Source organism: Sciurus carolinensis, chromosome 2 (assembly GCF_902686445.1).
Source record: "Sciurus carolinensis chromosome 2, mSciCar1.2, whole genome shotgun sequence".
Lineage (NCBI taxonomy): Eukaryota > Metazoa > Chordata > Mammalia > Rodentia > Sciuridae > Sciurus > Sciurus carolinensis.
Window position 1 is genome coordinate 34,148,956 of NC_062214.1, and position 16,638 is coordinate 34,165,593.

Genomic DNA, 16,638 nt, shown 5'->3' on the forward strand with positions numbered 1-16,638 from the left:
TGATGTTTCCAAGTTTGACTAGTATGTTTGGGTGTGCATGACTGTGAGAAGATCCAGGGGTTCGTGGACCAGCAGCATCAGTGTCACTTGAGAGTTTTTTAAAAATGCAGAATCTCAGGCCCCACAGCAAGCCTGAATCATGGTCTGCATTTTTAATTATGTCCCCAAGTTATGTGTAGGAAGGTTAAAGATTGAGAAGCTTTGATCTAAATTGCTGTGATTGCAAGACACCACCAGTGAAATTGTTGAGTGATTGGCATACAGTGCAAAAGCAGTAATACTAGATACTGACAATAAGTATTATTCTACTTTATGGAGTACTTACTAGGTGCCAAATCATGCAGTAGTTTTTTTAACAGGTTTTTAAAAATATTTTCAATAACACTGTGAAGTGGGTATTTTTGTTCTCGTTTTAGAGATAGGAAAACTGAACTGTGAAGGTTAAGTAATTTGTCCCAAACCAGATAGCTCTGATGCCAACCTAGGTGTGTCTAATTCCAGTCTGAAGCTCTTCACTACCTTGTTGTTATGTTGTTGGCTTATGCTTAAGCAGGGAGCTGTTGGTTACCAGTGTGTACTGATGGGAAAGTGTGAATTGTGGCACAAAGCATTGCCAGTCTGCAAATCGTATTCTGTGATATAAAGTTTATTGACTAAGAGACAAAAATGAAGTTGTAAAGTTTACTAATTCCAAATGAAGAGACAAAAATGAAGTTATACCTTGTGAATAATACCCGACGTTGTAGATATTGAACTTTGTGTAATTTGTTTTCTTAGAATACAGTAACATATTTAGATAAAAGAACTCAGGATTTTTGTTGTTCTGTGACTTTGGTTCTAACCTTATAACTGGTCTTTCCCCTTTTTACTGATAATTATTAATAAAATACAATTCAATAATAATGATAATATAGATAGGATGCCTTAATGCTGATAACCAATAATGCCATAAAAGATGGTCAAGGTAGCTTGCATGAAATTAGAAGGATCATTGATGGGCATGTTAATTCATGACATTTAACTTTGTTTATTTCTTCCGTATGTTCTTTGTTTTATCATATACATATATATGATTCATGAGGCGCATGGTCTAGGCAGATTGAGTTGGCAGTGTTTATTAGACTGTCATTACCATGCTTGAAAATAATGTTCTCTACTAATTTATCCTTTGTTCCCTGGAACAATGAGCTGACTTTACACTGAGTATAATAGTTTGTCAGCTTTATAATTGATCTTTTGCAAGGGTTCACGGATCGTGGACACTATTAAATAATTGTTTTGGTCTTAACCCATAGACATTTGGGAGCTTGGGAAGCAAAAGTTTTGATGATTTTAGGATTTGGGGAAGAGGAAGGAGAAAAGCAGGAGGCAGAGATAGGACTATACCCTAAAAAGTTTTCTTGTTTACCATTTTACAGTAAATGAATATTCTGATAGTCTCTTAGATCCCCTGGAAATGAGTCAAAAAATAGAATGGATATACTTTTTAATGATACTGTAGAATATATTAAAGATACTATAGAATATATTAAAGGGAATTGGAGATGATGTTGTGTAGTCTGGGAACAGCCTCATTTAGGTTCACTGGTCCTGTAGGATCTAACTGCAGCAAAGCCAGTGTGTATTGTGGAGATGCAGTATATGAAGCCATCTGTACCAACAAACTTTATAATAAGATTTTTCTTGTTTTGAGTGAAAAATTTTATATCATAACTTTACACATGGCTCTGAAAAAAATTTTTTTTCCTTCAAATCCACAACCTTTTCATCCAGTGATTCGCTGGTAAATGGTGGATAGTTGCAGGTGGGGGGCGGGTTAGAAGAGTTGGAGGAGGAGAAGCCTGGTTTGTATGGTTTTCCAATTTCTGTAGTGTAAATGGCCCCACTATAGCCAGTTTTAAGCTACCAGTTTGACTTCACTGAGCCTAGAGATGGGAGAGATGCACACAATTGTCTTTTGTTAAGCCTGCAAGTTGGCTCAGCACCCTGCCGATTTTAGTACTAAGAAATTGGAAGTTGAGTGGGTGCTGGGGGAAGACAGTGGAGAGAAAGAAAAACTAAAGAATGAAGAAGCACTGAGCAGCAGAACTAACAGGGAGGAGGGAATTTTTGTTAAAGGAATTTGAGGAAAAGTACCTACTCTATTCCCTGAAACAGCTGAGATGAAAACAATTAAATAAAAACTAAAAATGGGACAAAAAGGTCACTAATTTAAGAATTGATTAGCCTCTGAAGAATATCTGCCTAATGTGGTGATATTTGGAGCAAATCTGGAGAAAATCAGAAAAGATTTGTCTTCAAGCCCTAGCAGGTAGAAGTTTTATGGGCTAAGGCCAAGGTAGAGAGACCTTATTTGAAACAGAGAGTATCTATTGACTCCAAGATATAAAGAAATTGAAAGTAACACATTTGTATTTCCATTTTCTTTAATATCTTGGCTATGCTACTTATTTTTCATATTAGCAAGATTTATAACATTTTCCTTATATTCTGTATACCATAAACATTAGGCTTCCAGTTCATATTTAAATAAATCATATTGCCAAAACCAGAACAAAAGAACATATCAAACCAGGAAGCATCACAAAATGAAATAATAGAATTAAGAAGAACCACCTGGTTATTTAAAACCAGACTGTAAGTGAAGTAAATCCATTTATTAGAAAGGAATTCTATATTGAATGAGTCATCTAAAACAAAGCAATTATGGGCAAATGTAATCCAAAACTCAGCAGAGGTTGTAATTAATATGAAAGCTAGAGAAAGTTTTCACTTTAAATTGTATTCCTTCTGTGGTCTGAACTTTTTCAATAAACTTGTGTTACTTTCACAGTGAATTTTTAAGACATCCCAAGCTATATCTGTTTGTTTTAATGAGACACAGCTGCATCTTCATAGTAAACGTGACTGTTTTACTCCCATCTTTTTGCCACATGGGAGTCCTCAGTAACTAGTGATTGAACAGACATCCACTCAGAATATTATATTAATTATGATTAATATAATATATAACATAATATTTTATAATTATATAATTATAATATTATTATGATGTGTATCTTACATCTGCCCCAGACTTTGTAGTGTGTATTTTTCTTTTGATTCTCATGTACCCTTTAAGGGAAGTGATTTTACTGCTACTTTACAGATGAAGAACTAAGGTTCTGGGAAATTAAACTGCTGGTCCAATATCACACCATCTTGTGTTTGAATTATTTTTAAAGTAAAATATTATTCTCAATATATGTTAGTTGTCTCTTTAATAGAATGCTATTTATGAATCTATTTACCCTTTAGACTCTATATTGATGAATTAAGGACATAATTTATAAGTAGATTCAATGTTTTCTTATGTGAAGCATTAGAAAAGGATCATTTAGGAAGATCTTGATTTTTTTTTATTATTGTTTTGAATTTTTTTTTAAAAATTGGTGGCCTGATGGAACCCAGGGCTTTGATGTGCTAAAGCACATGCTCTACCACTGACCTACACTCCTGGCCCCTTTTGAAAGATTTCAGTCTTTAAGAGAAAATGATTGGGAAAAATAACTTGGGTGGACTGTTTTGTTTTTGAGTAGTTGGATAAATGAATAGGAGTGCAGAGTTGACTTAATAATCTTGGTACAGCATCTGTGAACTAGTCTCTTTTTGTGGTTCTCTTCTGAAAATGCACTTCTTTATATCAGTGAGAACAATAGACTATCCGGGGATTGCTAAGGATTTATGAGGACTGTAGGATTGATTGGCTGGAGGTACTACAGTTTCTTTAAATTATCAGGTCTACCCATGCAAAAGTGCTTGAAATGTACAATTATGGACACAAATGGTATTGTGTTTGCATAGTGTTTCTAATGCTTTTTTCTGGCCTAGCCTCATTATTTTAGCTTAGATGCCAACTCTGTAGGATGCATTGACTCAGTGTTCATTTCTGAGGTTTGACATTCAGCTTTTGAGAACAAATGGGGGACCAGAGTACAGCCATATACCCACTATAATAACTGCAGAGGTTCAAATCAGAATGTCCAGCTTCTGGAGAGTGAGCACTGTGCAGTCCCTCATATTTTCTGCACAATGTAAGGAAGTTAGTACATATTCATTGAATACCTATATAGTTTTCTTCTTTTCCATGTATTTCCATTTGAAAAAAAGTTGACTTTATAATATTGAGAAATCTTGTAATTGGTCATAATATTATTTCAGAGATATTAGTGGAAGTTTGGAGAGTTGGAGAGCCTACTATTTCAGTGACTTTTCTAAGTGCTTTAAAAACTCATAACAACGTCAGGTTGATGCATTGAAAGTTAGCAAATTACGAGGAGTGTGATGGCACATGCTTGTAATCCCAGAGATTTGGGAAGCTGAGGCAGGAGGATTGCAATTTCAAGACCAGCCTGGACAACTTAGTGGGCTCTTGTCCCAAAATAAAATAAAAAACTCAGAGAAGTAGTATAGGATAGTATAGAATGCTGTTTACATTAGTGTAGATTGTTTGTCTTGAAATTTGAACCAGGAACCTTATTTTGTAGAACATTTTACATTCTCTGGCACATATTGGGAAATATTGAAATTTTTATTTTAATGCTAGAACTCATAGATGGGTATATCTGGGACTTTTATGTAAGCGTGTATGTGTTTGCGTGTGTGTGTGTGAATGTGTTAATTTGATGTAGAATTAAAATTCTCTGAAGTATGTTTATAGGGCAGAAGTCTTGACATTTTACAATCTAGGCAGGGGAGATAATCTCCAGATATCCCTCTAAACTTTAGTTCTTATTTTTCTTTATATCAGTGCTACCAGTAATTTAGAAGTCTAAAACATTGTGTCTTTTCTTGAACTCTGAAGGTATTCTAAAAGAGAAAAATAGACAAAGGTTAGCAGCCAGACTGAAGAGGCTGAAGCAAATTATCAAAAACTTATAACCCAGTTATTGCATTTCCTGAATTATAGATAATCCATTGTGCTTTCCTTCAGGTTTAGATGTTGAATTTTTTGTCGCCTTTGGTATCGACAAACCCAAGATGTTTTGAGGAAGAGTTCATTTATATCTGTCAAATTTTGTTTTTCTTATGCTAAATACCCAATCTCTGATCAAGTGGCACTTACTGTGTTTGGGCCCTCTTACTCCCTCCCAGGCAGTGTTACTCAGCAATATGCCTGTAAAAAGCATTTGCTATATTTGTTGTTCTGCTTGGAATAGTTGAAAGAATCTCTCTCGGACACTCTGTCTGGATATTTTGTTGTGGCTGTAGGCTCTGTTTGCCCAGCTTCTCACTTCGTGTCTGTGGGGTGGGTCTTTGTGGGAGAGGATCAGTGTTGCCCCGGCTGCCTGAGGGAGCTTGTTTAACCTGACTCTCTTGCCCCCTCCTCCCCTTCTGGAAGGAGTGAGCTTATCCAAGAACTGTGCTTGTCCCTGAAGTTCTCCATCTGCCTCAGCCATGCTCTCAGAATCCTGCTTCTGACTGGGTGAATAAATCCTACTCCCTCCTGTTCAGGTAAGAAAGCTGACTGAAAATAGCATTGTGAGTACAAGTTGAGATTTACCTAGGGGTGCAGTTTTGATAAGTTTATGGGTTTTTATAACTTGCAGAAGAGCTATCACAGTTTTGTTTTTGTGGTGTCTGAAGGTAATAAGCAGGTCTAGGTATAGACAATCGTAGAAAATACTTTTGTTTCAATTACTTGGACCATCTAAACTTTGATGGAAAGTGTTTTGTTTATTGATTGTTGATTCCCCCCTCCCCCTTGGATTTTCTAATAAGAGAGAAACCCACTACAACTGCCAAAGGAGCATGTTGGATACTATCATTTTCTGGTAATACCGGTATTAATTTGACACAGATTTATTTTAATGACTCTTATTTCAAAATTTTCCCAAACCAAACTGTAACTCAAATAGATTTTTCAGTAAGGTATTAATATAGATATGATTTGCTTCACTGATAGGATTTTTTTGTCCATTATTTTGCACTTTTTGTATTTTAAAAAATTAACCAGGTATGGAGGCAGGGTGCATATGGGAAATCTCTGTACCTTATGCTTAATTTTGCTGTGAGTATTTTGCTCTTAAACATAGGTCTATTAAAAAAATCAAACCATTTTTTCATAATGCAGTCACTATTTTTATAATGCAATAAAGCATAGATGATGTTACACATTTTTTTCCTGTCATGTATGCATTATTACAAAAAACTGATCTTTTTTCATAATTACTAATGAAAATATGAGACAAGTTTCAATATTTTATTTTGAGTGCCCTTCTCTTTTGGGTTCAACTCTATTAGGATAGGCAAAATGATTATTTTTTAATTTCTTTTCTAAATAGGACATGAGAATAAAAATATACTTCATTTTTTTTTTCTCTTGGAAATGTATTTATTCATTGTCTTGGACAGTTAATTGTCATTATATAAAATTTGTTCCTAAAATAGGAGAGTAGAAATTAGTAACTTAGAAAGTTGGTTTATATGTTTGGTAATCATGTTTCTAAAAACAGTTTTTCATGTAAATTGCATATATTCAAGAACAAAAGTGAGGCTGGAGTTAGAAACTTGCAGTTAATACAGAATTAGTGCCTTCAAATATTGTTAGAAAAAGATCTTATATTTGCATACTTGATTTTTTTCAGCTAGGGATGTCTTAGTATCCATAAAAACATGTCATTATGAAAGAAAAGTGAACACCTTTAGTTTTGTTTGAATCATAACTAGCCACGGCTATTTGAGCATAAAACAGTCTTTATTATAATGACTGATGTAAATAAAACATGATCACTAAGATAAACTTATTTTAGACAGATGAATAAAATGCAACATTCTGTGGCTATTTTTAAGCATGAGTAAAGAACTTTCACAGCTGTCTTTTATAGATGAAATGGGGACAGGAGCCTGAGAATGTCTTTGTAATTACCTGTTGGAGATAACATTTTATACTCTTTTATATTAAAATGAAATCACATACAAAGTAATCCATTCTTCATAGTTACAGGGAATTTTTTCAGATATGTTGCAACATATGAAACCTTTCAGAAGTTTGAAAACAGGATCAAATATATTTTATTTTTATAGACTTCTCCAGGGGCTTCAGGCTAAGGTCTCTGACACAGGTGGAGACTGGGACTGGACAATCAGTTGTCAGGGAAAGTCTTTACAGGAGACAAAGGTGAACAGACTTATTGTTGCTTACCTGTTTACTTACTTTACCTGTTCTGTCTGTCAGAAGGCAAAGCTGCTGTAGAGAAGACTTAGTATTGGGGTTCAGTCTACAGACTGGCAGATTTTGTGATTGCTTCTTACACTTAAATGTGCATAGAGTCTTTTCATAATCTTGTTACCTATGTAACTAACAGGTGTGAGGAAGGCCTGAGATGATGTGTTTCTAACAGCTTTCAGATGCTGCCAAAGCCGCTGGTTCTGGGACCACACTTTGACTATGGGGGAACTATTTCATGAAATACCAAATAATGGCTCAGACTGTTGTTTTTAAATTAATGGACTTTGTCTAGTCCATACAAGGAAATCAGTTTTTGCACCAACGACTGAGATTGTGATTGATGTGAGTTGACTGACATCAACACTGATCCCTTTGTGTGTGATATTCCTGATGAGATGGGACCTCCTGCTTTTTCTGGAAAGAATACCACCTCTGATGAGCTTATGTAACCCTCTACACCAGGACTTGTTATTGCTGGCACCCTGCCTCTGGCTCCTCAGCACAAACCTCCTTTTGCCATCCTGATGGTCTCCGAGGGCTCATCCACTTCCTTCATCTCCCTTCATATCCTACCCATCAGGAACCTTTTATGGGTATCGGGTTTGATTTGTGTTCTGCACCTGAGTCTTTATGACATCTTCTGCCCAACCTGTCTTCCAGGTGCCCCACTTCAGCTCCCTGTAATTTTAAATATAGAAATTTGACCTGTAGGGAGCTACTTCTATCTTCCCACTTAACACACCATTTTCCAATGTAATCAAACAGTTTTGAACAGTTACTTTTTATAAAAACTCTCCAAGCCTCAGCTTGTTAAGTTTGGGCCATGAGTTTTCAACTTAAATATTCTGCCAAGCTCCTCAATAGCTGTGAACTACTGACGGGAAGGCAGTGGACAGTGGGGTTGTGGTCTGACACTTCGATTCTTCAGTAATTTTTTTTTCTCATATTTTCTTCCCAAGCATTGTATATGAAAATTTCAAATATGCAGTAATTTGAGAGAGTTTGAGAGTGGACAATGGCATATTCACCACCTAAATTCCACCATTAACACTTAAATTTCCTTTATGACCTACCTGACCTTCTTTTTTTTTCATCTCTCACCATTTTATTTTTGATGCATTTAAAAATAAACTACAGCTGGGTTAGTGGCATGCCTGTAATACCAGCTCTGTCGGAGGGTTAGGCAGGAATCTGCAAGTTCAAAGCCATCCTGGGCAACCTAGCAGGACCCTCTCTCAAAATAAAGTAATGAAAAGGGCTGGGGGTGTAACTCAGTGGTAGAGTGTCTCTGGGTTTAATCCCTAGTACCACAAAATAAATAAGTCAATAAATAAAAAGATAAATAAGTAAAAAATAACGAAGAAACTGCTGGCCTTAGATTACATTCAGCATGCTTTTTATTAACTAGAGTTCAGTCTTTGTTGACAGCTTTTAGTATGAACTTTACATATGGCAAAATGCACACATCCTTATTTGTACATAAGTGGAACTTCTCAAATGGATGTAGTGATGTAAATCAGTCCCCAGAAAGATTTAGAACATTACTTGAGAAAGTGCCCTCCTGCCCTTTCCCAAACCTTAGGTTCTTTTCTGAATATCTGCAAAGAAGGATTTATTGATCACTGTAAGTGACTTGTGGTCAGTGTATTTCTTTAGAATTGTTGCTTTAGGGCTGGGGAGATAGCTCAGTCGGTAGAGTGCTTGCCTTGTAAGCACAAGGCCCTGAGTTCGATCCCCAGCACCCAAAAAAAAAAGAATTGATGCTTTAGGTGAAGAAAAAAAAGGGGTGGTTGGAATTGATTTGCTCATGCTTGTGTGCATGCTTGGAAATCACACTCACCACCATTAATACTACATATTTGTGTTACTAAAAAGTTAATTTTCATGCTAAAAAATTGATCCTGTGATTGATTTCATTCAAGCAAGTTGCTTTCATACTTAGGAATACATGTTTGCATAATAGTCTAACAAATTAATATTTAGTTTGGACTAATTCATAGTGTTTTTAGCTCTGACAAAATTAAAGTATTAACAACAGTTGCTTAGAATATCTGATTTTCACTTGGGTACATGTAGTTGCCAGTGACTTTATTCACTCTCTTTTTGTTGTTCTAATTAGTTGTACATGACAGTAGAATGCATTTATACATTTTGATAGATCATACATAAATGAGGCATAATCTCTCATTTTTCTAATTATACAAACTGTAGGATCACATCAATCATGCAGTAGCATTGTAAAAGATGTTTGCTAAGATAATATAAATAAAGATGAAGGGTTTTGGCCAACATACTTGGTTTTTCTGGATATATAGAAAAAGTATTTAGGCAGCTGTCCTTTTCCTGTGAAGTGTAGGAGGATGTATCATCTCATAATTTAGCCTGAAGCATAAGTGGGTTCATACTGCTTTTGAAAAACAGGGACCTTTTCCTTGGGGGAGGTTTTAGAGAATGAATTGATCACATGACATCATTTTTATGTATATGTGAATGGGTTCTGCATAAATAATATGCACCAAATTAGAAAAAAAATTAGAAAACTCTTGTTTCTGTGGCAACCCCCCCCCCTTCTCCCAGCCAGTACTAAAGATTGAACCCAGGGGTGCTTTACCATTGAGCTACAGTCTAGCCACTTTTTTTTTTCTAATTTTTTTCCCCCCAAGTCAGCCTCTCTGTAAGTTGCCCAGGTGTCCTCTAACTTGTGATCCTCCTGCCTCAGCTTCTGGAGTTGCTTGGTTTGCAGGTGTGCATCCTCCATGCTAGGCTTCCTGTGGCAGTCTTAATTGATGGGATTCCATGTTTGTGGGCAGTGGTTTCTGTCAGCTTCACCATCAAGTACTTCATAGATAATTTAATGCACCCCGAGGGAAGCACAGAGCTGTGGAAAACCTCAACTATCCAGACAGCAACATGCTGTAAGTGCCTGTTTCTTAGATGAAAGGTTGCTAAAAATGCCCCCACAGTTTCTTTGATTCCAAATAAACAGTTTTTGTATATCTAGCAAGAAACTTAGCATAGCAGAAAGGGTATGGTCAAAATAAATGTTATACTACCACAAATAGTTGTACAGGGGCCATAAAGTGCTCAAATTAAGTTCTGTGAAAGTGACATAAAACTCCCTTTTCTTGGTTTGCTTCTTTTTGTGAGTCACTTTAACACACTTTAATGTAATGTAATAAGAGTCTCAACTGAAAACCCACACAGCTCCTTCAACTGTTACTTACACATAGACATATTCTCATTTCTTACTGCATACTGATTTATAAGCATTGGGTTTATTCAGCCATATTTAGTGAGAAAACTCATGATAGAGACAGAGAAATTACATGGTAGATGTTCAGTCATTGACAATCTTCCTTGGGAATACTACCTAGAAATGTATAGTGATTTTCAAAGGTAAAATTTTTCCTAGAAAGTTTGATTTTCATTTAGAAAGAAATACAAGGGGATATATCACCAGTTTATAAAAGCAGTGTGTGGTCCTTAGAGCCAAAAGGAACAAATATTCAACCATTACCTATTTAAAAATTCATTTAAAGTCAGAGATTGACATTTTGTTAGAGGTAGTATGTAGTTAACTACTGTGGACCAAATACACACACACACAAAAATCACTACATGGATATTTTCTTTATTCTTGTGTTCCAAACCACTTAATTTATGGTTGCTTTTCCCTAAGAAAAAAGGACAGAATAGTTTTTACCAATAAAATTAACTCAGAGAACTATGCTTTAAGAAAAATAAATCTGCATGATAAATCTAAGCTTTTACTGGTTTACAATATTATTGAGACTCCTGCTTATTTAAATACTTCATCTGGTGATACCATTGGAGGCATATATCTGCATACATTTATACAGTCCTGTATTATGTCACATGAAGTAGAGAATTATGGGAAATGGTGACTGGTTCCTTTTCATCTGATTTCAAGCCCCATTGGAATAGAAAGACATCAGTCTTCTGTCCTATCTTGTGAAGTGCTTGCATTGGTTATAAATGAATCATGTAACAAAGAGCTACCATTTATGATTTTATTATATTTTCAGCCTCACCTGAGAATTTAAGATTCCAGGACAGAAGTTACAAAGCCAACTCTCTTTTCTATATACCTGTCTTTGAAGGTTCAGCATAAAAACTAACCTTCTTGAAGTCATCAGACAGCTGTAAGTCAAATTCCTGTTTATTTCTCCAGTTATGTATTATATTGATTTATATACATTTGGGTCTCATTCTAACGTGTAACTAAAGACTAGTAATTACTCTCTAATTATTTTTTATATTACTCTTCCTATGTCTTCTCAGTGAAATGTGAAATCTTTTGTGCAAGAGTGTTGTATACTTCCTTCACATTTCCTAAACTTTACTTAATTGGTGTGCTTTGGAAAATCTCCATTCAGTAAAGATTATTGACTGATTGCCTTAATATTGAGAGATGCCACTTGTCTCAGCAAATGTGATAAGCCTCATTTTCCAATTCTTCTATCAACTTGCTTTAAGAAAAGGATGAACAGAGGATTACATTAAGGCAAAAAAAATTGGAGTTTGTTCTTTTCTTTTGTCTTCATCTTTAAAAGATGTGCCTGGTCATATTTCAGTAATAGTGTTAACATTTAGCACTTTAATAATTCCTTTCATCTGTAAAGAGCCAATTGTTTTCCTAAAGTAATTGTATTTTCCAGAATGATTCTATAAAGAAAATTGACCTCATTGATGATCTAGAGTGTAAGAAAAAAATCTAACACTCTTAAAGTTCAGCTTGCAAATGACTTGGAAACAGATAATGGGCCACACTTCACTTGTGGTGCATCCTGGCCAAGAATATGGGAACTTTGTCAACAGCTGAGCTCTTGGCTTAGCAAGCTTTAATGTGGTCAGAGATCTGGGTGGGGTCATTTCATTGATTTATCTATTTTTTTGTCCCATAGTCCAGATGAATCACATGATTGAACCTACCCAGGAAAGAAAATTAAAAGCAACAGAGAATGTTGGGGTTCTACTTTGCTCCTCTTATGCAGTGTTATTTGTTGCCAACTTTATGCAGACAGATCTGCCTCATCTCCTAACACACTGAATCATCTGTCAAAACTCACACCAGTGATCTCCAATTAGAGGGAACAAAACATTCTCCAGTTCAACCCAGCATCCCCAAGACCCCTGAATTAGTTTCCTGTGACTGCTATAATGAATTGTTGTAATTTTGGTGGCATAAAACAACAGAGATTTTTTAATCTCGCACTCCTGGGGCAATGATCTGCAATAGGTCTGTAGGTCTGTTTTGTTTCATTTTCCTAAAGGTTCTAGGGGAGACTTTGTTCCTTTCCTTATCCAACCTCTGGAGGCTACCCCCTTCTTTTTAGGACTTTTGTTGTTAAATTGGGGTTACCTAGATATCCAAGATTACTTCCCTACCTCAAGGTTCTTGTCCACAAATCCCTTTCACCATGTAAGGTGACATTCACAGATTCCCAGAGATTACATGTGAATGAGGGGCAGGTGGCATTATTCTGTCTACCACACCCCAAATCCACTTCTACCCCCAACTCTGGTGAATTGTCTAACTCTTCTGCTATGATCTCTGTAATGTTGAATGTCTAAAACTAATTTCAGTTACCCTGGTTTGGACATTTATCCAACAAATAAGATGGGAATATTTTGAAAATTGACTCTCCTACTTTCTTCACAAATCGCCATATATTGATAATATCCTGAGTTTTTAAAATACTTTATTTAAATAATTACAAAAAAGGCCCTTTTCTCTTGGCTTGATTTTTCTTCTTCTTTGTAAATCTGTTTTATTTGGCAACACTTCATGTTTCAAGTCCTTTTTACACTGTGGTTGTCTCTTCATCTGCGGGGTAAACTTCCTAATCATTAAGCCCCCTCTTCCCTCTGTGGCCCCCTGACTGTTCTTTTAGTATCTTCAAATCCTAATCTTTTTCCCTGACAGATTTTTGGTTCTTTTGTGATTTTTAATTTTCTTCTGTATTTTTTCTCAGATTTTAATGTGATTTCTTCTTTTTGTCCTCTCAACAATTTCTTTCCCTCAAAGTTTTTCTTATCTTTGTCTTTGTCATCTGACAATAGAAAATGAGGTACATTTTGAACTTGTGACTCAGTCAGTTTTCAACAGAAAATAGTATAATGCTCACTTTTGCTGATAAGAGAGTGGCAACAGTAATGTTAGAAATAAAGAAGCTACTTAGGAACCTACAAATTAAGATAAACTCATCTATACACAAAGGTATCTGAAGGAACAATTTGTTCATCTTATTTTCAGAGAATCATTAAATTTTCTCTTAACATTTTTGCTGTTATTAGAACTTACTGTTAGTGAAATAAAGTAACTAGACTTCTTTTTATTTAATTCATGGGTGTGGCCATTTTATAGCCAGGACTTTGGTCCCAAAGACCAAAGTATACAATGCTGGTACTTTAAGTGCTGTCCCCAGACCAGCGGCATCAGCATGACTGGGGAACTTACAAAAATGCAAATTATCAAGCCCCACCCCAGACCTACTGGATCAGAAGCCCTGAGGGTAGGGCCCAGAAAACCAAGTTTTAACAAGCTTCCCAGGAAATTCCAATTAGGAACCACTGATATATTGTATTATCCCATGTGGGTACTGGGAAGAAGAATCACCTTTTCTAGGTCTCAAGCTCAGATCAGTTGAACATTCACCAGCCCCAAGGCTCCTGGGATGTCACCTCCCTTAAACCATGTTCTCCACATTTTCAATTTTAATAAACACTTCTCTCAGAGACTCTTAATTCCAACAAACTGTCCAGAATCACCTTATTTCACCTCGAAATAGATAATCTGTGGATTGGCATCAGGAAGAAATAGTCCTTCTTGGTTAGAGTCTCCTCACAGGACCCAAAGCTCATGCTGTGCCAAACTAAATACAGCTTTTATCCTGGAACCCAGCAGTTTATTCCCATGTCAAAAAGGCCCACGTCCCTAAACTTAAACATGTGTTAATGTATCAACTCACGGAAACCTTAAAACGAATCGACAGCTTATTTCACATGAAAGAAAGAATTGTACTTCCCCTCCCCATTTTCCCCTGCAGAATCATAGTACATATCATATGTACTATGTTAGCCTGTATTCATATCAAATCAAATTATTCTTAACACTGCCTCCTAATTTGGTGAAAAATCCACTAGGTCACTTAAAAACATAAATGTTATTGAACTATAATTTCCATGCAGTATGCATTCATTTTTAGTGTTCATTTTGCCTTTCTTGGACACATGTGCACACTGATGTCATTACTGCCACAATCACAATGATGAACCTTTCTGACACCGCAGAAAGCTCATTCAAGTCCCTTTGCCATCCATCTCTCCTAATCTGTTGGCTATTAGCAGTCACTATACTGCTTTCTGTTACTATAGATTTTGTTTTCTTTTTCTGGGATTTCACACAAATCTTTTTGCCTGGCTTTCTTCCTTCAGCATATATTTTTGAGATTCCTCTTTGTTGTCATGTGTTTCAGTAGTTTCTTTTTTAAAAATAAACCTGTTGAGTAATATTCACTTGTATATGTATACTGTAAAGTGTATATTTCCAATTGCAGGCTATAAAGAGTAAAGTTCTTCTGAACATTTGTGTACTTGCCTGTATGTGGATATATTTTTATTTCTGTTGGGTAAATATATGAGATTGGAATAACTGGATCATATGGTACGTGCATGTTCAGATGCATAAGAAACTGCCAAATTGGATTCCAGAATGGTTAGACTATTTTGCATTCCCTCCAGCAATCTCTGAGTGCTTCCACTGGGCCATTTTTTCATATTGTGATGTCAGACAAATAGCAAGAATCTTAATTCTATGCATATATAATGCATATATACTTATAATACACACACTTGTACGTATATATCCATATATACATATGTATGTGTATATGTGTATACACGTCTGCACACACAGAGAAATGTGGATATATTTCAATATATCATATGAGAAAGCACTTATTTTCTAGTAAAACACAGTAAATCCCTAAACTAAACCTAAGTGATACCTGTATTTTTTCTTAGTATTTGTTTACTTTAATTATTTGCTGGCTATTACTAATAGTCAAGTAGCAAACCTCTAAGAAAAAGAATAGAAACCTGTATGAGGAAATTGTTGTTAAATCCCCCCCACCCCATAGAGAAAAGATGACACTCCTGTTTTTTGGTCTGTGACCTTGGGTATTGTACCAAGGAAAGTTTAGTGGGAGCAACAGGGATGCAAATAGATTAAGCTGAGGAATGAGGATAATATGGGGAACACAGAAATAGATTGGGCACAGCGATGGAATAGAGGTTTCCAAGGCATAATCAGCACCCAGGAATCAAATACTGGTCAAATGAAGATGGAACCAGTGGATGTGACTCCACGGAGACAGCAAGACTGGGCTTTCTACATTTGACAATATGACATCAAGCAGAATATGAAACATCCAACAAAAGTAAAAGCAACATGTTCTAGGAGAAGAGAGTGACTAATTTTATCCCTGGGGTGGGGAGTGGAAAATTGGAAGAAAGCTTCAGAAAAAGCAGCTGGTTGGGGACAGGAGAGCAGAGTAATAAAAATATCATCTATCTGTATGAAATGCTGGCATTGTTGAACAGTGCTCCTGGAGATTAGGCACAAAATATATGGCTAGGTGGTTTGTTTTACAGATTTTTATCCTAAAGTTATGATGACTGGTTTAACTGCTGCTGCTAATTTATGTCATATAGCAAGCAGAGTTTCTGGGACTAGACTGAGCCAGGGGCAAGGTGCTTGTATAGATTTCAGTGACTCATCTCTTGAATCTAAAAATAGCAGCAGGCTAGGGTCAAAGTAGTAGTCATGGGAGGAAGTCTTTTTGACACATGTTCTCCTTGAAACCAAACTTAGCACCAGTATATATAATTCAGTTTCTCAGGCTGGAGTGGGGACTGAGGGGCAGAGGGTAAGGGTGGAAAATGGAAGTGAGCTTGTATCATATCATGAAGGACATTATATTCTAAAGCAGAGAGATTGTGATTTCATACTACAGGGCTTTGGGCATACTCTTGATCATAACTGAAGGTATTCTAGTGGGGTGCATGGAAGGACTCAGAGGCTTTTAACAAATTAACTTTCTAGATTTCAGCTTTTATATGTAATTGATATGCCTGAAAATGCATCTGCCCTTTCTTCTGTTTCTACAGAAGGAAAGTATTCTTTGCATCTCTGCAAAATCTTAATATGGTTCTTTGTCCTATGGTATAAAAAGTGTATGATAAAATTGCATATATATTTGGATCATCAGTTGATAGATAATTAAAGATAATTTTGATGTTAGATCATGGTCTGTGGTCATGAAACTTAAAAGAGGCTCAGAGGTTAGGAGTCAGTGATATTTAGCTAACAACTAGATGTGGGGAATAAGTAGAATAAATTCAGA

General features: G+C 35.9%; 1 protein-coding gene across 14 annotated transcripts in view; it reads left to right on the plus strand.

Annotated features, from left to right (window-relative positions):
* Plcb4 (phospholipase C beta 4) overlaps nucleotides 1–16,638 on the plus strand; it is a 386,027-nt gene that overhangs the window by 91,095 nt on the left and 278,294 nt on the right. For 7 of the 14 annotated variants that reach the window (XM_047537208.1, XM_047537209.1, XM_047537203.1 and 4 more), the window contains one exon: nucleotides 11,257–11,373. The exons of 5 other annotated variants lie outside the window; for them this stretch is intronic. The gene's annotated coding sequence lies outside the window, so the exon portion shown is untranslated. Of the gene's footprint in view, nucleotides 1–5,380; nucleotides 5,494–11,256; nucleotides 11,374–16,638 lie in introns of those variants that run through there. 2 more of the 14 variants (XM_047537192.1, XM_047537204.1) reach the window with 2 other exon arrangements.